This window comes from Protopterus annectens, chromosome 3.part0 (assembly GCF_019279795.1).
Source record: "Protopterus annectens isolate FY-2018-M chromosome 3.part0, PAN1.0, whole genome shotgun sequence".
In the NCBI taxonomy this organism is placed as follows: Eukaryota; Metazoa; Chordata; order Ceratodontiformes; family Protopteridae; genus Protopterus; species Protopterus annectens.
In genome coordinates, this window is record NC_056731.1 from 1,712,784,964 (window position 1) to 1,712,811,530 (window position 26,567).

At 45.2% G+C, this 26,567-nt stretch overlaps 1 protein-coding gene across 1 annotated transcript in view; it reads left to right on the plus strand.

The window, feature by feature from the left end:
• Window positions 1–26,567, plus strand: part of ALDH5A1 (aldehyde dehydrogenase 5 family member A1) — a 536,325-nt gene that overhangs the window by 154,910 nt on the left and 354,848 nt on the right. The window lies entirely within an intron of this gene.

A 26,567-nucleotide genomic window follows, 5' to 3' on the forward strand; every position in this document is an offset into this window, starting at 1 on the left:
TTCCTTGCTAAATACAGAGACAAGCTCAGTTTCAATTTAATGGTAAGAGGAATGTGGCCACAAGGAGTAGTATTAAAGGTAGGCAATAATTTCGTTGTCCATGTTTATAAAATTGTAGTCCTTTTGCACCATCTGGGATGCACACAGCATTCCAGAGTAATTGAAATAGTAATGTAATTCCTGGAATCCTTTTGAAAAACCTTATATATCTCCTTCAGGTTCAGGAAGCTTTACTGTACCCAGTGACTGGTAGTGATAGTTTTGAGAGCCAGTGCAGAGTCTAACCAACAGATGTAACACTGACTGAACAGGATACTACTTGCAAGTAATTAAATGCTAAAACTATCATCTATGGCACGTGTAAAGCTGACATTTGATCAGTGGATGACTTTGTGGCAACATTCTCAATTTTGATTACCATGGGAAAGTTTTATGAGATCCTGAATGAAGGGGTGTGCAATTCCATACCATCTTCTTCAGGACAGTGGTGGCTCCCAACACAGCTGGAATCAGGAAACTTCCTAGGCATCTTTCCACAGTGGATCAAAGAATTGCCCTGGCCTTCTGTTGTTGACAGGAGATGTGAGTTAATAGCTTGACTTTCCAGACAACTTGTGGAAGCAAAGTGGGACATATTCGTAGCAATATAGCCATTTTGCGTAACAAATAACTTTTGTTTTGAGGGATATAGTGGTTTATCAATGACCTTACCTGTGGCAACAGGGACTTAGCCATTATATGAGAGAACATCATTAGCCTGGTCATTACATCTTATTTTTGACTAGCAACATTGCATTTAAAAAATTGCATATTTCTTCTCTTTAAGTGTGAGAGAGCAATTTCATGAAGTTCATTAAAACACGGGAGGAGACCTGCCGTCAGTTTTTGAGAACATTTTGTTTCTCCACTGTGGTAGATTAAGTTCACCAAGTTTGTAAAAGAGGGATTTATATCTCAGATTATAAACCAACTAGCCAGTACTGACATTTTCTAACGAAAGACATTCTAAACAGGGTGGGAAATGACTCTCCCTCCACATCAGTATGTTTACCTCCTGAATGTCATCATGCATTCACAGAGGAAAGTAACATTTCTTCTCCCTGCAGTAGCCATTTGGATATTGCTAGCATCAGAAAATCATTTTTGTGCTTGTATTGCCAAGACTGGTACCTTGTTAGAGTAGGGCATATACAACCTTCTTTAAAGCTTCTGTTTCTTTCGTTAATGATGAGAGCCATGCTAGGCAATGCAAAAAAGGTAATCCGGATTTGTTATTTTATGAGTTCCATGCAGTCCCGAAAGGCAGAATTGTTTATCCTTTACCTGTAAAATTCCCCATAGTGTGTGATAAGGAATGTATGGGGAATGAGGGAATTTTTCAGAATGAAATCACCTGCATATTGTGTGACTGAGATGCATATTAAATCAGAGGGCACTCATAGATTGCAGAAGCTGGAGTAAGTTGACAAGCAGAGAGGAAGGGAATAGTCCTGTATTATTATTTTATAGATGGAGGAGATCTTGATGGAAAAGTGACAGCTCTGCAGTATGTACAAGAGCTCATATATTTATTTTACAGGAGGTCAAGCCTTGATTCCTTCTGTGGTGAGTTCTTCCACAGCACTAGCAATAAGACTGATGCTCCACACTATATATCTACCTGCACCCTGACTGAGAAGTTAGATGTATGCAGGCACGTCCTGTCGACTTTACAACAAGGAGGATGCCTCCCTTTTCTGTATTCTTCTACTACAGGAAGTTAAAGGAACAGAAGTCTCTTTTGCAGAGATAGGATAAGATAATGGGGGACTCCTCCAAATAGTTTTACCCCTTGGATGACCATTCATTTTTAGAAGTACTTAGGCTTATGAAGTCCTCGGTGAATTCTCTTCCAATGCTCCTTCATTCTTCCCAGAAGAAACTGCCATTGCCTCAGGAAGAAGGATGAGGAATTTTGGGTCTTCCTCACTTGTTGAAACACATCCTCAAAAATATCAACTTTTCAGCAAGAAAACACCTAGATGTTTGTTTCAGAAAAAGAAAATATCATGTACAGCTACTACTATTTTCATCTAAACCACCTCCACAGGACTTTAAAATTTGCTCCCATAACAAGACTGAAATTGAAGTAGTGAAGACAGCAAAATTACTCTGCATTACTATAGATGATAAATTATCCTTAGAACATATTCTAAATACAAAAAAAAAAACAGATTTTAAACTAGGCAAACTCGGATAAACCTACAAAAGTAAAACTGGCAAATATCATCCTACTCCCTTCCCTCCCCTATGATTCCTCCATCTTTACCAACCTTCACACGCAACAAGCTACAATCATGTTATAAAATTGCAGAATTTGCCTCTGGTTGACCAAGCCGCACACACCACTGCCAGGCCATAAAGGAATTGAAATGCTTTGAATTTCCCCACTACCTTCATTACACCCAACTAACTCTTGTTCATAAACTAATGTACAACCCAGAAAACTGCCCTTCACTTCATTCTGTCCTGCACCCCAACCCGGAAACTGCAGTCTACTAATAAGCAGCTTCTAAGCATATCCAAACCCAATAAGAGTGCTAGACAAAGCTTGTACTCCCACTCCATAGCTAAAGTATGGAATACCCATCCCTCCTCTATTACACAACTTGATTCCATGAAAACCTCCAAATTCACCCTAAAAAGCCATGTTTGTAGACCACCATAAATAAATTCTAAGATTTTGCTGACTAGTATGACTCTCTAATTTCAAGTAATAATTTGTTGACTTTTCTACAACAGCTAAGGTATGTCAGTCGCTGTCTTGTCTTTATAATTGTCATTAGCCTAAATCCTAAACTTCCACTGTATTGAAGTGCATAAGTTAACTAGTTATTAAAGTATCAACTGTCATTTTTCCCCCTGCATACAATTGAATGCTATTAAAATACCATGTGTGTACAACTAACACCCAACCAGAGTGTATAAAACTTTGTACTCTGTGTATTATTAATCACTGGGAAGATGTACAAATTTTTTTTGTGCAGTGTTTTATTATTGTAAATATTATCTTGTTGTAACAATTTATATCTAACTGGAGCTTTTCTCCCCGTGCCTCCACTGAAAATGGGTTCTTGACCCAGTGGACTTTCCAGGTCAACAAATGTCAATCAGTGTCAATCAATATCAATCAGTCAGTAAATAAATTCCATGTTTTGACAATTCTCGTAGGGTAGACTTTTAAATATTGCCTTCAGTATAGGTCCCAGAGGCCACAGCATCTTGTCACCAAACAAGAAATCTAAAGCTTTAGTCAGGGAAGGTAAAACATGTGTTTTATTGTGTCACTTTAGGACTGTGGGTTTTAAATTACTTGCCTAACCCTTGCTGTTCCCAGTCCTTTTTCTGGACCTAGTGCTGGAAAAACTGGAAGAACTCAATAATTCTAGCATCAATGAGCTTCTGCGGAAGACTCTCATGCTTCTTCAGTGAAATATCATGCTGCCCAATGCACTTTTGATTACACTTATGTCATAACCATGGCAGCAGCTTCAGGAATGTGGTAGTGTTAGGTGGTGTGACTCTGGCTCCCATCCTTTAAGGAACAGTTAATAGACATTCTGGGTACCCTTTTCCAGGGAGATTGATATTGTTTATATAAGCCGTGGAACAACATGGAGAACCTGGATAAAGTGAAACAAGCAACCACATCAGGAAAGTCATTACGATGCCCTAAATTCAGCTGTCTGTACTGCTTACTCCAGTAAAAGCTAATCCACTAGAAGGAAGAGCTTTTCCTGGAAATGGAGAAGAATTGCTAAATATAAGACAGTTTGCCCTCACTAGTGGCTTTAAGATGGTTGGCTCCCCAGGGTTCCTATCAGAAGTTAACACCTCTCGGGACTTCTATGGGAGGCCAGTGGTGAAGATTTGCCCTAGCTCAGAGAACAATTACCTAGAACTGGTGGGTTCTTGATGTGGTCTTCAAATGCTGTTTTTTTAGGGGCTTTTATGCCTTCTCCTTTGAGCTGGTCTGGGAGAATTAGCTGAAGTATGATCAGTAATTCTCTCAGACCAGCGTTATTGCTCTCCGTGTAAAGAGTGAAGCATTCAAACACTTTTAGAACATGCTAGAGGGATAGGTAGGTAGCACGTCTGGAACCATCTTCCACTCAACATAAAGCAGAGTACTTCTCTTCTTCGCTTCAGAATTAATTTGTATGAATGGATGGGTGATCACAAATTCATCCCACATGTTTAGCACCAGCAGTCCTCATGGATAGGAGAAAGTCTAATTACACCAACATATACTTATTCGTCCCATCTTTGGATATTCATTTGGAAAATATAAAGGTTAATAATTACCAGGCTTCTTAAGATCTTTTCAGATCATTAGCCTAGTAAGTACTAACAGACTTACGTTTGAGGAATATTTTACCAATTAAAGAAGTAGTTGTGATGGGGAGTGGCCAGCTAATAGAATCAGCAAGAGGGTTAATCATGAGATCATAGGAATGACCTGGATTGAAAATACAAATGTAGTTCATTAGGCCAAGAGTGACCCCAGGCCTCCAGTAACTAATTCCACTGAAAAAGCAACCTATGCACTTTGGTGAACAACAAGATCTTATCTGGCTAGTGAGGTATTGTCCCTAAAGTACTCAGCAGAAAACCTAGGAGACTTAGAAATAGGCAAGAGATATTACTCTGGTAACCACCTTGGAGCAAGTTGTGACATTAGTGTGTTAATTTCTCAACATACATGTAGGCAGAGACCAGCCTGGAAGAATGAGATGGGTCTGAGTCAGCAGACAGCTACTGTGTTGTAGCGCTAATGACAGAGCTGGCTTAATTTACGAAAAGAGATTAAATAAGAAGTTATGTACTCACTATAACGTTCCATCTGAGTAGGTGGCTTCATTTGTCTGCAACCTGTGGGTCTTGCATCCGATATCGGATCCGAGCCGGCAACTATTTATACAGCTATGGATCCGAGCTCCTAGCTCCTCCCCTCACCCATAATCCCCTGCCAACCCCAATTGACCTCAGATCAAGTTTGCCCTCCTATATACCTGAAAAGGTATCCCAACAGGAAAAGGCAGAAATAATACCACCATCCAACTCTTCTGAAGGCCAGGGGGAAGGAGGGGGGGGGGGTGGTTGCAGACAAATGAAGCCACCTACTCAGATGGAACGTTATGGTGAGTACATAACTTCTTAATCTGGAGTAGGGACTTCATTTGTCAGCAACCTGTGGGACAGAGTCCCCAGCTACCTGAATCTTGGGTGGCCATCATGGAAGGATGTTCCGGAGCACTGCAGAGCCAAAGGATGCTCTCCCTCTGGAAATGACATTCAGTTTGTAGTGGTTAATAAAGGTATGAGAAGAGGCCCAAGTGGCTGGCGAACAAATATCATCCAAGGGGACTCTAGATCTGAATGCAGTAGAAGTAGATATGGAGTGAGTGGAATGTGCACGAACCCTTTGAGGTGCTGGCCTCCCAGAAGCCTCATAAGCTAGAAGGATACATTGGGAAATCCAGTGTGATAAGGTGACCTTCGAAACGGCTTTACCTAAATTGAAGTTGGCAAAGGAAATGAACAGCTGATCAGATTGTCTGACCACCAGTCCTATGAATATAGAAACGCAGGTGCCTGTGCACATCTAACGAATGCAGCTTGTATTCTCCTTTATTTTGATAATTAGGGAAGAAAACAGGAAGATTGATGGACTGATTGATATTGGTTTCTGAGGCCACCTTAGGTAGAAAGGATGGATTGGTCCTGAGGTACACTCTATCCTGATGAAAAACTAAGTAAGTGGGTTTTATGGAAAGAGCTTGAAGTTCCGAAACTCTTTTCGCAGAAATGATGGCTACCAGGAAGGCTGTTTTCCAAGATAGGTATTTAAGATCAGCCGAGGCAGCTGGTTCAAAGGGAGAAGCAGTCAAGGCTTGAAGAACTAGCGATAGGTCCCAAGGGGGTATGGCTTCTTTGATAGGGGGCCTGAGCAGAAAAGTACCCTTGAGGAAGGTTTTACATAGTTTAGCTGACATCAAAGGACCTGTCTCGTGTCCTACATGGTAATGGGAGATTGCTGCCAATTGTACCTTGACTGTCAAACAGCTAGCCCCTTGCTGAAAAAGCCCGGTAAGGAAGTCCAAAATGGACGTTAGCGGAGCAGTGAAGGGGTCTAAATTATGATGTTCCGCCCAGACGGAGAAGCGCTTCCATTTACTGCGGTAAATCTTCCTGGTGGAAGGTTTATGCGCTGCCACCAAGATGGCTTTGACTGGTGAAGAGGTACCGGGAGTCCTAATTGAGTGGAACTGGAGCAGCCAAGCTGTCAGCTTCAGGTTGTCCAGATTCAGGGTCGGTAAGCCTGATGGGTGTGATATTAGATCCAGACTGGGATCCATAATCCAGGGAGGATTCACCAAGTGAGACCACAGGTAAGGGAACAGAGTTTGTCGAGGCCAGAATGGGGCAATGAGGATCATTTTGCTCCCCAACTGAGAGGCTTTTCTGTAACATCTTTAGCATCAGGGGTAGAGGAGGATAGGCATAAAGTAGACTGGGCGGCCAAGCATGCACTAGAGCGTCTCTCGGGGCTTCCCCCTGGTGGGGGAATCAGGGCGAAGAAGCTGTCTCATTTCGTATTTGAGGGAGAGGCAAAAAGATCGCAGCAGGGTTGCCCCCATTTTGCAAAAATCTGCTTCGCTACTTGGGAGTTGAGAGACCACTCGTAAGGGGAAAGAATAGTGCGGCTGAGTTTGTCCGCCAGAATGTTGGACCGTCCAGGAATGTGCTTGTGATCAGAAAGCGGTTGGTGGAGGTCGCCCATTCCCACACTCTCATGGCCTCTTGGCAGAGAGGATAAGACCTGGTTCCCCCCTGTTTGTTGATATACCAGACAACTGACATGTCCGTCTGTATCGCAATAGTTCCGACGGGAAGAAGGTTGTGAAGTGCTTGCAACGCCAACAGCACTGCCCTCATCTCCAGAACATTGATATGCAGAGAGGTCTCTGAGTCGTTCCATGTGCCTTGGACTGTTCTGCCTGAGCAATGCCCCCCTCCCCCCCACCCGAGGTGAGAAGCGTCCGTGGTCACCATGACGAGAGGAGGTGGAGCGCAGAAGGGGCAACCTGTATGGAGGTCTGGGGAATGAAGCCACCATAACAGGGCCCTCCTGCAAGCCTTGCTGACAGAGACAGGGTGATTGAAAGGAAGAAGCTGGAAGGACCATTGTACTTGAAGGGTCCACTGTAGTACCCTCATGTTTAGGCGAGCGCATGGAAGGAGTGTAATTGCCACTGCCATAGAGCCCAGTGCCCTCAGGACTAATTCCGTGGGTGGAGCTTCTGATTGGAGGATGGCCCGCACATGTAAACTGAGTTTCTGTAGTCGTTCCGAAGTGAGGTAGGCTCGTAGACTTCTCGTATCTAATCTGGCCCCTATGAAGTCTATCACTTGTGTCGGAGCAAGGGAGGATTTCTCCATATTGATCGTGATGCCTAACTGGGGGGGCTAGGCGAAGAAAAAAATCTCTGGCTGAGCAGAGTAGATGCCTTGTTGGGGCGGTCAGGAGCTAGTCGTCCAGTTACGGGAAGACCTGCATTCCCTGAAGTCTCAGGTGGGCCGCTATCACTGCTAAAACTTTGGTGAACACCCTGGGGGCTGTGGTGAGGCCAAAGGGAAGGACCCTGAACTGATAGTGGCTGGCTCCCAGCCGGAAGCGGAGAAACCTCCTGGATCGTGTGTCCATTAAGATGTGATAGTACGCATCCTTGAGGTCTATTGAGCACATCCAGTCATTCTCCCGCAACAGGGTGAGAATGGATTGAAGAGTGACCATTCGGAATTTCTCCTTGGTTACCGACAGGTTCAGGAGGGAGAGGTCTAGAATTGGTCTCGGGTCCCCCGTCTTTTTTGGCACCAGAAAGAACCTGGAGTAAAACCCTAATCCAAGCTGGTCTGGTGGGACGGGTTGGATGGCCCTTTTTTCTAGCAGCTGCTGGATTTCCGCGGCTGCAGCCTCCCTCTGATCAGGTGGTACTTCGGGGAGGTTCTTGAATCTGGGAATATGTAGCATAGGGATTTTGTAATCTTTGGATATAATCCGAAGCACCCAGCGGTCTGACTTAATGGACTCCCATGCCGCCAGATGCCTCAAGAAGCGTCCCCCGACTGCCTCCAGAGTGGAGCAGTCGGGCAACCCTTCAGGGCTGTTGCGTGGGCCGATCAGAGAAGGATTCTCTGGACCCAAAATTTCTCGGTGCCCCTCTGCCTCTAGGGCGACGTCCTCCCTGTCTTCCTCTGCCACGGAAGGACTGGTTGTCCGGAGCAGGTTGGGAATGTTGCGATTTACGGAACCACATCATCTTCTGTCCCTTTTGGTTCTTGGAAAAGGACCTCTGGGGAGCAGAGAAGCGGACTCCGACGGCAGACGTCTTCCCGTCCTTCTCGTTCTATCCAAGTCTCGCGAATGGTCTTGCCAAACAAAGCAGAACCATCAAAGGGGGCATTCGCAAAGGACGCCTTGAAGGGCTCCACGAAGTGACAATGTCGGAGCCAGGCCTGGCGTCTCATAACTAGGCCCGCTCCGCTAGCTCTAGTGGCTCCCTCAGTTGCGTGAGACAACAGCCGCATAGAGGTATTAGAAACAGATCTCAGAGTGGCCATACGAGTGGAGTACAATTGCTTGTCCTCTGCCGACATAGACTTCGGAGGGGAAGCAGCGTATTCTTTATAAGATCGCGCTGCATCCTGATGACATGTACCATGTAGTTCAGAGACCTTACTGAGAAGGTCGCTAAACTGAATACCCGCTTCCCAAGGTGATCCATCAAGCGAGACTCCTTGCTCGGAGGATGGACCGAGGGGCTCTCCTGAGCTAGTTCCCTCTTAGTGGCTGCTGCCATCAACATGGCATCTACAGAGGGACCCTTGCTTCAGTGGGGCCGGTCTGCGGGGGACTCAAAATCCTATCCGGGTGCTTGGAAATAGGCTCCACAGTGTCTGGCTCCTTCCATGCCCTGGTGGTCACAAGGTCCACCAGGGGGTCGGTCGGAGGGGACACCCAAGAGGTAGACGGGCCTGCTTTGAATGCCTCCAGGAACACAGACTCATCGGAGGAAGCCTTGGGAGCAGACCACCCCCCCCCCGAGCCTGAGCATTTCCATGATGTCTCCAAAGGAGACATCCTCAGGGGGTGATCTTGGGGAGCCTTCCCCTTCATCCAAGTCAGTGTCCTCTGTTAAGGACTCGGGGGAGTCCACGTGCCTCCTCTTACACTTATGCTTGCGAGGCACTTCCTCGGGGGGGACTGTCCGAGGAGGTCTCGCCAGCAATGTCCTGTTCCAATGGAACAACCTGGGACATAGAAGCAGGCTGTCCCTGTGGCCGTGTGATGGAAGCCTGAACCAGCAGAGAGGGAGTGCAGGGTGGAGCCGAAACAAGGGCCGGAGGTCTGGATGCTCTCGACAGAGCCCTCTCCACTACATTGAAGGCCGAGGGGGAGCCGCTCTCCCTGGGCTCCGAGAGCAGACTCCCACTCTGATCCGATGAAGGGATCGGAACCGGCGCCGAGATCGTTGGATTCGAGGGACCAGTGTGCTCCGACCTGGATGGAGCCGAAGGCACACTGAATCCCTCGGATCCGAAGCTCGGGCCACAGCTCTCAGAGGTCGGATCAGACGATGGAACAGACAGACTCGAGGGTATGGTCGGATCCGAAGTACCCAGTACTGTCCGTGCCGACCCACCCCCGGCTCCAACGATGCCCAGCTCCAGGCGCTCCGAACCCAGAAATCAGGTCAGAGAAGGAGCTATCAGAGCAGAAAATGGTGTTGAGCTCCTCCCCGAAGGGGGGGGGGGGGAGGCAGGAGCACTGCCATCTGCAGCTGTGCCTGGATGAACCTTCTCATCATCCGGTCCATGTTTGCATCAGACAGGCTGTAGGTGGATCTCGACGAGGCCACCGAGGCAGGCCTGGAGTGCTGCCTTGATGGAGATTGGGTCTCCTCCTCCTCCGGTCCCGGGGAGAAGCAAGGTGATCGGAGCCGAGGAGGAGACCTGGAAGCCGTGGAGGGAGAAGCCCGCTTAGCTGGGGGGGGGCCGAAGCGGAGGCCTCGGCCCGCCGCTTGTGGTGCTTCTCCCTCAGTTTCTCCCTCCCTATCCTCCGGCGCTTTAGTGGGAGTTTGAATCCCGGCCGGAGGAAGTGGGGCAGGGGTGGCCACCACCACAGGCTGGGGAGGTGCCACGGGAGTAGCAGAGGCCGAAGCCTACTCCGGGGGCAAAAGTCCCACCAGGACCAGCTTCGCCCTCCACTCTTTCAGTGCCCTGGGGTTGAACCCTGCGCAAATCATGCATCCTGAGGACAGGTGTTCAACCCCAAGGCACCGAACACACCGAGTGTGGCCATCCGCCTGTGAAAGCTTATGGCCACACTTGGTGCACTTTGAAAAATGTCAGAGGCCCCAAAGCCCATTTTTTCTAAGAAAAAAATAACTACACAAACACACCAGGCCCCAAAAACACAAGCAACACACACACACTACGAACCAGCGAGGGGAGGAAATACACTAAAAATGAATAAAATTAACAAAAGGGAATCCTAAGCACACACACTATTTAAGAAATTAAATATTTCTGTCTTAACAAGATTTCTCTCAACTTATCTGAAAGTCGCCAGGAGCTCTGAAATCCAGCTGTCTCTTCTAAGAGCGGCAAACTAGATCTGAGGTCAGTTGGGGTTGGCAGGGGATTATGGGTGAGGGGAGGAGCTAGGAGCTCGGATCCATAGCTGTATAAACAGTTGCCGGCTCGGATCCGATATCGGATCCAAGACCCACAGGTTGCTGACAAATGAAGTCCCTACTCCAGATCTGGTATTTCCTATCACCTCTGCCAAGGCTGATATTTTGGAACCATGAAATTAAAGCTAGTGAACTAGCTGCATGCTAGTGACTGCAGTCCTCATTTATTTGCCAGAAAAGCTATTAACTTTACAAGGGACAGACCAAAATGTGAGGCAACAATTAGTGACAGTTGCAAAGCCAGGGACAGTTGAGAGCATCTACAGCTCCCCACATGTACACATTCATATGTGTGTGTGTGTGTGTGTGTGTATGGGTATGGGTATGTGTATGTATGTATATATATATATATATATATATATATATATATATGTGTGTGTGTGTGTGTACACAGACACAGATGTGATCAGCAGTTACACACAGTGACTTGTATGACTGACTGCACACCTCATATGTGTGATTGTGTCGAGTGAGTGGATAAACACAAATAACTGCCACATAGGACTTCATCCTCTCAGATCACTGCTGAGGAATACAGTGTAGAACCCATTACCATCCACCACATTCACACCTCTCCCATTCTCTTAGCTCAAGTATCAGAAAATTAAAAATAATGTGGGAGAAAGACATAAAATCAGGGAGAGATATTGCCTATATATGATTATAAACTTGCTTGGATAGCAGCATTTGATTTAGTGTCATGATTTTGAGGGCTGTTAAATCTCAAGCTATGTCTGTCAGCATTATGCACTGACTGCAGTCCTCATTGATATTGCTAGAAAAGGCACAAACTTTACAAGAAACATACCAAAATGTTAAGCATATAGCAAAGTCAGGGACAGCTGAGAGCATCTGCATCCCCCACATACATACATACACACTTAAAGTGCTTACCTTCCTATACACTTTAGTGCCTGTTAAAAAGGCCTTTGCAATCATACTTAGATTAACTTCTTTCACTTTCAATTTCAAGCTGTCTCCGTCAACTAAAGGAGATTAAGGTAGGGCTCCTGCCTGCTTCATATAACAGTCCAGTGAAATAGTTGTTGAGTGATATTTCTGACATCCTTAACAGAAATGAGGAGCTGTACAGATTGGTTGAGTAAGAGTAATGCCAGGCTGTTTGGAAAACAGACCAGTGAGCTGAGTAACAGTTTTTTTTCTCCTTCTTTCCTCAGTGTTCCAAACACCAGGGACAAAACAAAGTTGGAAAGTCACCTATTATTTTAAATTGAAAGTAATAAGTGATTTTCTAACTAGTATCATTTTTTTCTTTTTTTTTAATTGAGGGGTTACATCCAGTAACGGCAGGGTGTGTGAGCGAGCGAGTCAGCGAGTGTGCCTATGCGACCATGATGCTTTGGCTAGTAGGAAGAACACTAGTGCAGTCAGGTCTGATTGAGCAGTGTTCAATTCAGAGACATGATAATGAGCTGCAAGTGACGTGTTTCTGGGTGTGGCTTTACACTTATTTGAATCTGAGATTTTTCTGTTATAATTAACAGACTTGAGTTTGCTAATTTGCATGGGCACAGAAAATCCTTTGTGTTTCCTAGGGTATGTGTTTACTAAATATAGTATAATATATTTATTTATTTGTCTTTGTTTGCCAGGAAAAGTCTGACAGGGTAATACTCGTTTTCAGGGGAGGCCTGGGGACAAAAGCTCCATTTGCTTAAATTGCATTATACTAAGTTCCAGTTAAATACAGAATAGTTACATTTTTATTTGAATTTATACACACACAGTAGTTACATTTATACATTCTAAGATTTTACAGAGGTGGAAGTTACTAAAGAGAAAGCCCACGTGCAACTTAGTGGATTATACAGGCAGCAGTTATGTATAAAAATTGTTCTGTCATTTCAGTGAGAGGTTGAGAGTATTCTGTTTAATGAGAGTATTATATGGTGAGCGCAAAGTCTTTGTGATGAGCATGTGCAGGACCAGGACTGGTTAAGATATTGTTTGAGCAGTGCTTTAAAACTACTGAGTTTATTGGAGAATTGTATTTGTGTGGGGAGTCTATTCCAGATTTTAGCAATGTATTGGGAGTTGAACGAGTCTCCTGCAACATTATTTGACTTATTTGTAAGTGATAAGAATTTTTTATTAGAGCAGCGTTTCCCTGCTGGACAGTAGGTCAGTAATAAGTTATGTAGTGCAGGGCATTTTTCTGGATGATGAATGAGTTTGTATGCTGTAGTTAGTTATGAACATGTTAGGTAGTTGTGTATTTCAAGGTGGGAGGGTGACATGATGAAGGTGTTTACCTTAAAAACAGAAGGTGCAGGGTTTGATTCTCAGTTGGGGTAATTGGCTAGGCTTAAAATGGCCCATAAAGGCGGTTCACCTAGTACTAAACTATGAAACTATAAGTTTAATTGCTTTAAGCTATGAAAGTAGTAGGTTCTATGAGGGAGACTGGTGGCAAATTTATCTATTTTATTGTAGCAAGAGGCAATTTTTTTTCTTTGAGTATTGTTTAAGTTTGTTACGATAGGAGCGATGTAAGAAGGTGGAGGCTAGAGTTTTTAGTATCTGTAAGGAATCCATTGATTACATAAAGGGGGGGGGATGGGGAAGAACGAATTTGCAGTCAGAGTAGAGGAAAATTATCTAAGAGAAGAGTTGCTGGATTTAATAGAGATGGACAGACATATTAAGATCAATGAAAGAAATAGACTATAGAAAGTCAGTAAAACCCAGAAAGAAGTTTGATACAACAAATGAACATAGTAATTAGGACTGTCCATAGACATTCATGCAATATAACAGAAGTAAATAGGAAATATTACTGCATAGCTAAATTAATAACAGATAAAGTCTAACCACAAAAACACATGGTAGTAAGGGAAAGGAAGGGGAGAAATCGAATGCCATGATGGAAATATTGAATAGAGAAAACTATAAAGCAGTTAAGACAGTAAGTGTCACTGTTAGAAGAGTATAGAAGAGAGAACCGATCAAGAAAAATACTTAGAAAGGTAGACGTGATAAAAGCAATGCACAGGTATCAGAACAGATAAGGAGTTGTCATGCACTATCGCAAATAATAAACTAAAACTATCAGCAGAGGCAGAAAAAAACTTAGAAGATAAACAGATAATTGTAAAAGGAAAAGTACAAAACAAGCAATTTGAGGACCCAAAAAAGGTTTATATAGAATTGGGAAACAAGGCAAAAGGAATTGAAACACCACCAAAAAAGAAGAAATAGATGCATTTTGGAGAAATATTGATGAAAAACCTGTGAAATAATGTTAAATGGATGGAAGAACTAAAAGAAAGAATAATAAGTTCAAATGTCGATGATATGCAATAGGATGAAGTAACAGCTAGAGAGATTGAAACAAAATTAAGAAAAGCTCCTAACTGGGAAAACCCCAGGCCCAGATGCAGTACTTAACTTCTGGTTAAAAGTATTAACATCTTTACATGAAGATTTAGACATGACTAAGAACTATTTATATGCGACCCGAGACACTGCTTTGGAACTGGTTGCCGAAAAAACCTCCCTCTCCACTTCTCCATTCGGTGCCATCTATTCACTCCTCCAGGTCATCGGTCAGCCTGTCCAATCTGGATATGGACCAGATGGTTCAGAAGCTCTTAAAGGCACCAGGCCTAGTTAAATTGCTGTTAGTTCAGACCCAACCGTCGGAGCCAAAGACCATTACTCCTGAATTGTCTGCTCCTCCTCTAAGCCATACCGGACCTTTGGAGTTGGAGGAGGCCGACCTGATGATTGTGGATCTCTTAGAGCCAACAGCTGTTCGTGTCGTCAGCTCCATCTGCTCGGGCATCCTCGGTGCCGACCGGGGACTCTAGGAGCCGACACTCTCCGGTCGGGTCCGGGGAGGATAGTCGCACAAACTTGTCAGTGCTGACTCTTCCTCTCGGGTGAGCTCAGCTCCTACCTCAGGCTCGGAGCCCACGGCTTCGGTGCAGGAGGGGATAGAGGCTCCTCATGATCCGTTGACTCCTTCTCATAGGAGCCATGGTGTATTCGAAGCCATGAGGCGAGTGTCGTCTAAGACTTCCTCATCTCCAGGTCTGGCCTCTTCCTCCCCTAACGTGCCTGTGTCAGTTTCTGTTTCCTCCGGTCATCCCAAGCGTAGAGACCCAGAGCCTCAGGTAGCCCCACAGGGCACTCCCTACTCTTCTGAGACCTCTCCAGAGGCTCCCCCTGAAGAAGTTCCCAGGAAGAGATTATGCAAGTAGAAGCATTTGGACTCCCCACAGGAGTCTCTAACATCAGACACTGACTTGGATGAATCATAAGGGTCACCTAGATCCCCCTGGACATCTCCTTTGCGGAGATTCTTGAAATTCTTAGGCAGAGGGGTGATTGGCAGTCCAAGAGCCCTACTGAGGATGAGTCAGTTCTCCTGAAGGCGTTCAGGTCTCAACCTTCCACCTCTTGGGTGTCTCCACCCTACGATCTGGTCTCTCGTAGGGCGTGGGAGTCACCAGAATCTATGGAACCTGTCCCTAGGAGGCCTAATAAGTATATTTCTGCCCCCTTAGGGAAGTCCTTTTTGACCAAGATGTTGATGCCATGGTGGTGGCGGTAGCCACCAGAAAGGAAATGTCTGAAACTTCCTCGTCTATCCATCCTAACAGAATCCAGGATAATTATTAGATATGGAAAACGCATGTTTGGTTCAGCGACTTTCTCACTCATATCACTGAACTACGTGACCCATTTTACCAGACTGCAGAGAGATCTCCTTAAAGAGATGGGAGATACTCTTCAGGGTGCTGTAGCTACGAGTGTATCCAACAAAGTTGCTACCCAGCTTGCTACCCTTAATTCAATATTTAACTCATCCATGCATCTTGTATCTTACACAGCTGATGGCTCTAGTATAGCTGCAGGTAGAGGAATTGCTCTTCGTAGGCATGCCTGGATGCCACTCTGTTCCTTTGTGAAACCCTTCAAGTCTTCCTTTACGAATACCCCGTTTGACGGCTCATCCTTGTTTCTGCCAAAGGTGGAGACTTTGACCAGGTGTGAACAAGAAGGAAAGACTCTGTCTGTCGTCGGAGTCTGTTTTTCCACCCCCACTAGACCCTATCCTAACGGTCAGGGGAGGAAAGATGTGGTTCCGGAAAGCCCAAGGAGCCTTTCAAGACACACGTAGATAGTCCCCCTCCAGAGGCAGAGGAGGAGGTTACAATGGAAGGTGCCGCCCTTGCAGCAGAGGGAGTCCGCAATACCAGGGTGACAGATCACTTCCCTGGTCAGTCCTACCAGCACTCCTGAAGGGAGGCCCGGCTGTCCTACTCTGGAGACAGTTGGGGATCACTTGTCATTGTACCCAGAAGCCTGGCTAGATATAACAAATGACAATTGGATAAAAAGTATAATTTCCAGAAGGTATTTCATACCTTTCTCCACCGAATGGTCACGCTACAGTCCATACTTCCCTTTAGGGAAAGACAATTTGGATGTGCTCGATTCATCTCAAGGATGCGTACTACCACATAAAGATGGCCAGGCCATCCAGGGATCACCTGCGTTTCCGGCTGGGAGCCAATCATTATCAATTCCGAGCTCTGCTCTTTGGTCTCACTACAACCCCCAGAGTGTTCACCAAGTGCATGGCAGTAGTCATAGCTCAGCATCTAGGATTCCAGGTGTTTCCGTACTTGGACGATTGGCTCCTTACCTCCACCACCAGGCATCAACTTCTTCAAATCTAGAAAGGCTGCTCTCTCACTCTGCAATTGGCTAGGCATTACAGTCAACTTCGAAAAGTTTGCCTTGTTGCCATAGCAGCATATCGTTTTTATAGGGCCAGAATAGAGGGGACAAGGAAGTGATGGGTAGGTATGGTGTTAACCAAAGGAATGCAGAAGGTCAGATGGTAGTGGATTTTGCGAAAAGGATGGGCATGGCTGTGATGAATACATATTTTAACAAGAGGGAGGAGCATAGGGTGACATACAAGAGTGGAGGAAGATGCACACAGGTGGATTATATCTTATGTAGAAGGGCCAATCTGAAGGAGATTGGAGACTGTATGGTGGAAGGGGAAAGTGTAGCTAGGCAGCATAGGATGGTGGTTTGTAGGATGACATTGATCAAGAAGAAGAGGATGAGTGTGAGGGCAGCACCAAGGATCAAATGGTGGAAATTTGAAAAAGGGTAATTGTGAGGTGATGTTCAGGGAAGAGTTAAGACAGGCACTGGGTGGCAGTGAAGAGTTACGGAATAGCTGGGTACCTACAGCAGAGCTAGTAAGAGAGATGGCTAGAAGGGCGCTTGGTGTGACATCTGGAAAGAGGAAGGAGGACAAGGAGACCTGGTGGTGGAATGAAGAAGTACAGGAGAGTATACAGAGAAAGAGGTTGGTGAAGAAGAAGCATCTGCTGTGGCGACCCCTAACGGGAGCAGCCGAAAGAAGAAGAACAACCACTCTTAGTCTTCCACCAGAAAGGGTTTGTATTCTTCGCCAACACATTACATCCTTGGTATCAAAGAACAGAGTACCAGTTGCAGAGGTATTGAAAGTACTAGGATTAATGGCAGCAGCAATATTGGCAATCTCATTAGCAAGGATCCATATGAGGATTCTTCAATGGCTCCTATTGAGCCAGTGGTCTTAACCAAGAGCTTCCAGTGAATCCTGATAACGAATTCTTGCAAGAAGGATCTTCAGTGGTGGTTGACGTCTCTTCATGTCACAATAGGACGTCCCTTCATGCTACCCCCTCCAGTTGCCACTGACCACAGACGCTTCCCTTATAGGGTGGGGGGACATTTTCAGGAAAAGACTGCCCAAGGAACATGGACAAATCAAGAATCACATCTGCATATCAATGTCCTGGAAATGAGAGCAGTACTTCTAGTGTTGCAATACTTTCAGGACTCTTCCTCTAGGGACAATTGCAATACAGACAGATAACATCAGTGGTCTGGTACCTGAACAAGCAAGGTGCGATCAAGTCTTACCCCCTTTGCCGAGAAGCCCTCAGAGTATGGCAGTGGGCATTGTCATCCCAGCGCTTTCTGTTAGCAATGCACATCCTGGGGAAATCCAACGTCATAGTGGGCAAACTGAGCAGGGAATTTTATTGCCCCAAGAATGGTCCCTCAAACAAGAGATTGCGGACAAGGTTTTCCGCAAATGGGGCCAGCCTTCCTGCGACCTGTTTGCCAGTTATATCAACCACAAATGCAGAAGCTATTTTTCCCTGATTCCCCCGCCAGGTCAGTCCCCGAGGGATGCTCTTGTCCACGATTGGCCCCTGGGTCTCCTCTACGCATTTCCCCAAATTCCTCTGATACCCAGATTTTTACAGAAAGCAAAGTTGTGGAGACGGACAATCATCCTTATAGCCCCTCATTGGCCTTGGCAGATTTGGTTTCCATTTCTTTGCCATCACATTCTGGAAGACCCATGGATCCTGGACCCAGTTCCGGACTTAGACACATCTGTCAGGGGATCTCCATCCTTCATTGCAGACACTAAAGCTAGCCGCTTGGCTGCTCCAATTCCCCGCATAGCCAGGCTTTATAATCTTTCCCATGACACTAGTCAAGTTTTGTTGGCTTCCCATAAGCCTTCCACTAGAAAGTTGTATCGTAGTTAGTGGAAGAGATTTTCCATTTGGGCTTCCTACAGTAATATTGACCCTTACCAAGCGCCATTGTCTTCTATTTTACAGTTCCTGACAGAAACTTTCAACAAAGGAGCAGTGGCTGCTACGGTGTGGGTACAACTAGCTGCTATATCTAATTTCCATCTAGGGATTGATGGATTGAATATTATGGCTCACCAATTGTCCAAAGCTTTTCTGAAAGGTTCCTTTCACATGAGGCCTCCAGTGAAGACTTCTTATTCTCCCTGGAATTTTAATTTTATGTTATCGTGCATCATTCTTCCTCCCTTTGAGCCTGCATCATCTTGTGAGCTAAAATTTGTATTGTGGAAATCTTCCTAGTAGCCATCACTTCGGCCCGCAGAGTGTCAGAGCTCCAAGCCCTATCCATCAAGCCTCCTTGTATGGTCTTTCATGCTGACAGAGTATCTTTCAGGACAAGCCCAGCCTTTTTGCCTAAAGTATGTTCCGAGATTAATATCAATCAAGTCATTGAGTTGCCAGTTTCCTTCCCTAATCACACAACAAATTGGAATATATGTTGAAAAAACTTGATGTTCACAGACAACTTAGATTTTATCTAGACAGAACAAATAGATTAGGAAATCCGATCAGCTTTTTGTGTCTTTTTCTGAGGCCAGGAAAGGTAAACCAGTCGCCAAAACAACTCTGTCTAAATGGCTGTCAGATTGTATCAATTACACCTATTCTTGTCATAACATGCCCTTGTCTAGTAAGGTGAAGGCTCATTCAACCAGAGCAGTTTCTACCTCTTCAGCCTTTCAAGCCAAATTACCTCCAGACAACATCTGTGCTGCAGGCACATGGTCTAAACCTCACACTTTTATAACTCATTACAAAGTGGATAAGGCCTCCAGGGACAGGGCTTCATTTGGTTCTACGGTTCTGAAGAGTGTACTTCCGTGAGCCACCCAGGGTTAGGGTGCTAGGGATGCTACCCATCAATGAAGAATGAATGTCGAGATTGAACAACTTCACATAAAGTAGTTATGTACTCACCATAATGTTCCATGTGAGTTGTTCCATCTCACCTTCATTCTCACATCCCTCCCTCCTTCCCCCTCCTGGCTACCAGGTGACCTGGAGGCTGTCTTCATCCTGGTTTCTCAATTTGTCTTCATTCCTAGGCAGAATAATTATGGTATCACTATATGATACGTAGCAAACAAGATCCAAGGTAATTCCAGCAGTGCATTGTGGGATAAGGGGCTAGGTCTTGAGCTACTGGAAAACTTTGAGCTTGCTAGCCGGCCATGAAACCATCAGTGAACAATGAAGGTGAGATGGAACAACTCACATGGAACGTTATGGTGAGTACATAACTTCTTTTTATTGTCCACTGGAATCTCTCAGTGGTTGAAAAGTGTATTATCTGCATACTGAAAAAAACAAGCTTTTAGAAGTTTTTTTTATCCGGTTCAATGTATGGTTGATTATCAGAACTGTCTACCCCTAGGTCCCATTTATAGGTTCATAGGTAGGTACTAGGCTATCTGCCCGAAGGCATTTATAAGCCTAGCCAAAATATGTTGGCTTTCGCCACCCCCTTAGATTAGTTCCCTGTGCCTCTGTCCAGCAGAGCCTCTGAAGTGATCCCCGAGGTAAACTTTGTTTCCCATCCACTCATCAAGGTTTCTTTTGAAGAGTGTTAGCAAGGAGCTCTGCCTAATGTAGATTGAGATCTTGTTCCAAAGCATGGGAAGTCTCTGGGACAGGAATCTATCCCTCCAGCACATCCTATTTATTGTTGTGGTGAGGTTTAGATCCCTAGAGCATGTGGCTCGAGGGGATAAGGTTTTCTTTAGGTGGAGCATGTCCATCAATTCTGGGTTGGACATGGCCTTGTATGTCAGGCAGGGATCATCTCTGAGTTAGTCGGTATGCAACCAAGTACAGCTGGAGTTTCTTCAGTCGAGCTGCATAGGTCATCTGTTTGAGGCCAATGATCCTCTTGGTGAGGTACATCTGCGGTCTTTCCAGGTGTTGCAGGTGTCCTGTAAGGTATATCCCAAATGGGGCGTTGTACTCTATGATGGGTCTGATGAGTGATGGGTAGAGGGGCACAGTGACTTCTTTTGATCTGGATGCGAACCCTTTTGTGATTAGGTGGGCCACATCAAAGGATTTTCTAACCACTTTGGCAATCTGATTATCAAAGGTGAGATTACTATCTACTTGGGTCCCCAGATCCCTTATTATGTCTTCCGTATTTAGGGGACTACCACCTATGTCGTAGTTTGTGGGTACTTCGTTTTTTCCATAGGGGATGACTATGCACTTTTTGGCATTCAGCTTGAGGCCATGATTTTGACACCAGGTATCCATCTCAGTGAGATCTTTTTGGAGGATGTCTGTGTCAGCCGGAGAGTCAATTATAGCCCCTAGTTTGCAGTCGTCTGCGAACTTGGTCAGCCATAGTCCTCCTGTGCTTGCCTGTACCTCTGAGAAGTATATGCCGAACAGGAGGGGTCCTAGGACTGAGCCCTGGGAATTGCCACCTGTAACCGGTTTAGAGAGTCGGACCTAGCTCCTGCAACTCTCACCATGTGGGTTCTGTTTGTGAGCCAGTTGGCAACCCATCTTGTGACATAGGGGTTTATGTTCAGGCCGGTGAGCCTGTCTATAATACCAGAAATGGGGAATGGTGTTGAAGGCCTTAGCGAGGTCTAGGTAGGCTGTACCACCTTTCCCTCGTCAATAGCCTTGGTAACCGTTTCAAAGAAGTCCACCAGGTTTAGGAGGCATGATCTGCCCTTAAAGCCGAGCTGGGTAGAGTCCAGTGTTTGGAGGTTCCCAATGTGTCTGTTAATGAGTTCCATGATGATATGCTCCATAGCCTTGCCGACCAAGCTAGTCAGGCTTATAGGGCAGTAGTTCCCGGGGTCTGTTGTTGCTCCACCTTTGTAGAGCGGAATAACCATTGCTCTGCGCCACTATGAGTACGTAGCCTGTGGAGAGGCTGAGTTTGAACAGTGTGTTTAGGTGAGGGGTTAGTTCGTCTTTGAGCCCATGTAGGACGCAGCCTGGGACACCGTCCGGTCCCATTAATGCTGTGTTTTTGGCTTTGGAGAGGACTGTTTTAACCTGTCTGATTTCAGGGACTCTACATTCTACTGGTATGGTTATGGGCCCTTTTGGGGGTGAAGTTTGCGCTGAACCTGTCTGCCAGGATGTTGGCTATATCAGTGTATTTTGTGCCATTCTGCACCAACTCCGAGCAGATCTGAGCATTGCCACTTAGATTCTTGACATAGCTAAAGAATGCCTTGTGGTTATCTTTGGAGTCCTTGGCAATTTTATTTTCAAAGCTCGCCTTGGATGATTTTATGAGGGATCGTAGTTTCTTGCTGATACTGATCAGGGATGTCTTCCCTTCTTGGGATTTTACTCTTTTCTGTACTAGTTTCCTCCTTCTGTTGTATAGCTTGTTTATGGCAGTAGTCCACCAGACTGGTTTCCTCTTCTTGGAGGAGTGATCCATGCATTCTTGTAGGTGCCCTTAGAATGCATTAATAAAGGATTTTGCAGCTTGGACAGCATAATCCTTCAGCGTGGGGGCTTTGAAACTTTCCACCTCTGTCTTAAGTAATGTGAAGTTTGCTTTTGAAAAGTTTCACAATGGTTTTCTTGTCCGGTGGTGGGGGCAGAATGTGGATATCCAAAGTGATTTGTTTATGGTCAGATCTAACCAGCGAGGGGTTGACCTCCGATGTGGAACAGTGTTCACCCATGTTGGTGATGACCAGGTCCAGTATGTTGTCACCTCTGGTGTGAGTGTTGACCAGTTGAACCAGGGCTTTTGAGTTTATAAATTCTAGGAAATGTTGGGCAAGGGAGTTAGTACTTGAGTAGTTCTCTGTTAATGCATTACCCTCAGTTTTTTGTTTGCATGTTCTCCCTGCGTTCGCGTGGGTTTCCTCCGGGTTCTCCGGTTTCCTCCCACATTTTAAAGACATGCTTCTGGAGCATTTCTCCCAGGGCCTCCGCTGAAAACAGGATCTGTGGAACCTAGTCGGACATTCCCGGTCAACAAATGTTAAATAAATAAAAATAAAAAAAATAAATAATATTTGGGTAATTGAAATCACCCAATATTAGGGTGTTTGGTAGGACCTTTCTGTTTCCCATTGTTTCCAGAAACACGGAATGGGGGGTCCTGGGACATGGTGGGTGATCTGTTGCAAGCTACAATTTGAATTGCAGTTTTGCCCATTGTTAGTTGCACTTGGATGATCTCTGAAGCATCGTGCTGTGCCACTAACCTGGAGGCGTGTGTATCCTTGATGAATATGGATACGCCCCCAACTTTTGTATTTCGGTTTGGGTTCTGTGGCCGAAATGTATGGTATGAGTTGTAGCCTGGTAGTGCTGGGGTGCTCTGTGGAGCTTTAAACCAGGTTTCTGTTACTGCACATATATCAATTTTCTCCATACTGAGGAGTGCCTCAAGTGCGTGCATTTTGAGGGTTAGACTTCTGGCATTGAGTAGAATTACCCTCAGTTTTTTGTTACTTGTGCTATTTATGGCAGTGGGTTTGTCTTTTGAGCCTTGCCTAAAAAAGGCACTATGGGGGTGGCAGGAACCTTGGCCAGTATTCGAAAGCCTAAAGGTGACAGGTGCAAGCAGTCTCTAGCTAAGCAGTGTGGTTTGTTGAGCATGTCATCCCAGGCGGACAAACACTGGATCGCCTTTGAATGACACCAGAAACTTAGCCAATTGTTGAAATCGAGAATTTTTTCTTTATACCGTGGTATCATTCTTGGTGAGAGCAGGATGCTACTCAAGATCAGGATCATAGCAGCCTGGGCTACGTTTTCAGAGAGCTCTTCCATGTAGTCCAGGGAGGTACGGCTCAGGTCATTCACACCGTGGACAATGACAAGAGTCATATTTGTACTTGTTTTGGAGTGATCTGAGTGCTTGTGTTATGTGGCAGATCCTGGCACCTGATAGGCAGCTAACAGTAACCTTCTTATTCAGCCTAGCGAGTGGGACATCAGTGTGCCTGACTATAGAGTCACCTATTACTAGTATGTTGGGTATGTTATTTTGCCTTAAGGGCTGTGATTGCATGGCACACTGATTTTGTGAAGTATGTGTTTCATGGCTTGTGTTGGGGTTGGAAATTGCTTGGATGTTTGCTTTGGAGGTCTCTGTTGCTTTTGTAGATTTTTAGAGCCTCCGAGTATGTTTTCATGTATTTTTGTGTGTTTTTTGCCGGTGCTGCTTTAATGGGTCTATGAGACTGGTGGTGTGATGCAAGTATTTCCCTTCTCCTCTTGACTGTCTGGTCCAGTCTTGGGTTGAGAGAGCTTAGCCTCCAGTTTGGCTGTATAATTGCATCTCTCGCATGTATTAGTGTTTGCTGGTAGGAGGAGGGGGTTGTCTGTGTACATGAGGCAGTTGTAACATTGCCTCAAAATGCCCAGATTGACCAGTTGGACTGAAGAGTACACCTGAAACTGCCCTTTGGACATGCCTGGATAGGTACAGTGAACTGTTTTACTGGATGGCTGGTAAGGTTAAATAGAGAGCCTTGTCCTTGTGTACAGTATTGGAGGGTCTAGTGCTAGGGTTTTATAAGTGCTTGCTATAAGTTTTGAGCAAGTGTCGGGCTGAGAAATTAATGGCTTGAGTGCTTAAGTTGAATGTTTGTCTAGTTCCAAGAGAAAAAATGAAGAGGAGACTGACAGATATTGCAGGGTTCCTGATTCACACAAGTTCCTTTTTAAAAATCCTGTTGTGGATCCAGAGACTATTTCATAGGGACCGAAGGGCATTAAGGTTTCTACTGCTAAAAATCGTACCCCTTCTGATAGAGACTCCAGGGCGCTGGATAGATGGGGTGAGAAGGTTTACACTTCTGCAACCTTGGCCATTAGGATTTTAAACTGCTAGTTTCATATGTTAAAGTATCAGCAACATGTTATTGGATTGCTTAAACAGAAAATTATGTTGATTCCTGACTATGCAGAAAATAAAGAATTACAGGATTTAATGCATTCTGCTGAACAGGTTGGAAAACATACTTTGCAAAGTGGATTTGATTCTTTAGAGGCCTCTTGCAGGTCTGATGTTACTGGGTCTGTTCTCAGAAGGCATGCTTGGCTTAAGGAACAATCTTTGCCTGATCATGTTAAAGCTAAATTGTTGGATGCTCCCTTAAATCAGGGACTGCCTGTTTAGCAACAAGGCTGAGGAAGTTCTTAAAAAGATGAAAGATAAAGCAAAATCTATGCAAACTGTTAAATATTTCTTACAAGTTCAGCCTCCTAGATTTAGTAGGCACTGGCCCTCTAAGAATTGGTCCTTTCCAGCCCCTTCCAGGTCTTCCCAAGCCAAACCCAGACAGCAGAAACCTCAGGTTTCAGTCCCAGGTGACAAACAAGACTAAGCAGTGGGGGGTTTCCGCACCCAAATCAGGGAGTAGTAAGACCCCCCCCCCCCCATGGAAAACTGTCTCATTGACTTGCTTTTAAAACTTCCAAGCAGTTCCCAACTGAATGCTCCTTTAGGCGGAAAGATTGGTCTGCAGGCCAAAAACTGGGAACTCATTACCCAGGACAAATGGGTTTTAAATAGTGTCCCAAGGATACAGATTTCACTTCCAGACCTTACCAACACCAAGCGGGTGGCCAGATCTACCCCCAAATCAGTGGGCAGAGGCCCAAAATCAAGTACTTTCCCTCTTAAGCATGGGGGCTATTCAGTTGGTACCAGAAGAGGAAAAGGGACAAGGTTTCTATTAGAGACTTTTTCTGGTACCCAGAAAAGGCAATACATGGTGTCCTATCCTGGACCTTTCTACTCTAAATACCTTTCTGATGATTCCAAAATTAAAGATGCTGACTCTTCACCAGCTGCTTCTTATGCTTGGCAAAGATGCATAGTTGGCAACACTAGACTTAAAAGAAGCATACCTGCACATCCCTAGCAGGGAGTCTTGCAGAAGATACCTACGCTTCAAAGCAGGATACATGCACTATCAGTTCTCTGCACTGCCCTTTGGCTTATCTACTGCGCAGAGAGTATTCACAAAGTGCCTAGCTCTAGTCATTGCATTCTGCAGGCAAGGAAATATTCAAATATGCCCATACATGGACGATTGTCTAATTCAGGCAGAAAGCCAAGACATACTTTTGAATCATCTGGCCTTTGTTCAGAGGGTACTGACTTGTCTGGGGTACACCATAAATGAAAATAAATCATACCTGGTACCCTGTCAACAAATTATATTCCTGGGAGCAAGCTTCCCAGATGGCTTTCCTCAAGCCAGAGAAACTGACACATTTGACAACCTACTTCTAACAAGTGGCTACAAAAACCCAGTTATCTGCAAGGCGAATACTGCAAGCCTTGGGGTTCATGGCCTCCTGCATTCTTCTAATTCCATATGCAAGGCTGCATATGAGGAAACTGCAGTGGTATCTCAAAAGCCTATGGTGCCAACATTGACAAGATCTAGAAGCTATGATTCCTATCATACCTTGTCTACACCTAGAGTTCCTTTGGTGGGCAGAGGCCTGCCACCAAAACAGGGGACTGCCATTCACACTACCCTCTGCCGCCCAATCCTTAACAGATGCATCAGACTATGCATGGGGGGCTCACCAGGCAGGAAAGTGCATTCAGGGCAAATGGAACCCAAGTCAAATGCACCTACACATAAATCAAAAGGAAATGTTATCTGTACAGAATGATCTGACAGCCTTCAAGGACCACATTCTTCCAGGACAACTAATGGTAAAGACGGGCAACACCACGGTCATGTGGTACATAAACAAGCATGGGGGGTACACCCTCTTACCCCCTCTGCAGACTAGCCATGGCATTGTGGAACACAGCCTTGAGCTACCAAGTAAATTTACAAACTCAGTTCCTGCCAGGAAATCTAAATAAACTGGCAGATGGACTAAGCAGAAACCTCATGGACCCATGCTACTGGAAATTGGAACCAAAGATTTTCAACATGTTGACAAGCAAATAGGGGAGCCCAGATATAGACCTGAATCATCAATTGGACAAATTTTGCACAAGGATTCCCCACAAACTAGCTTGGAAAGTGGATGCTCTATCCTTCAGGTGGAAAAAAAACTCAGTTTATGCCTTTCCTCCTCTGCCTCTGCTCTCCAAGGT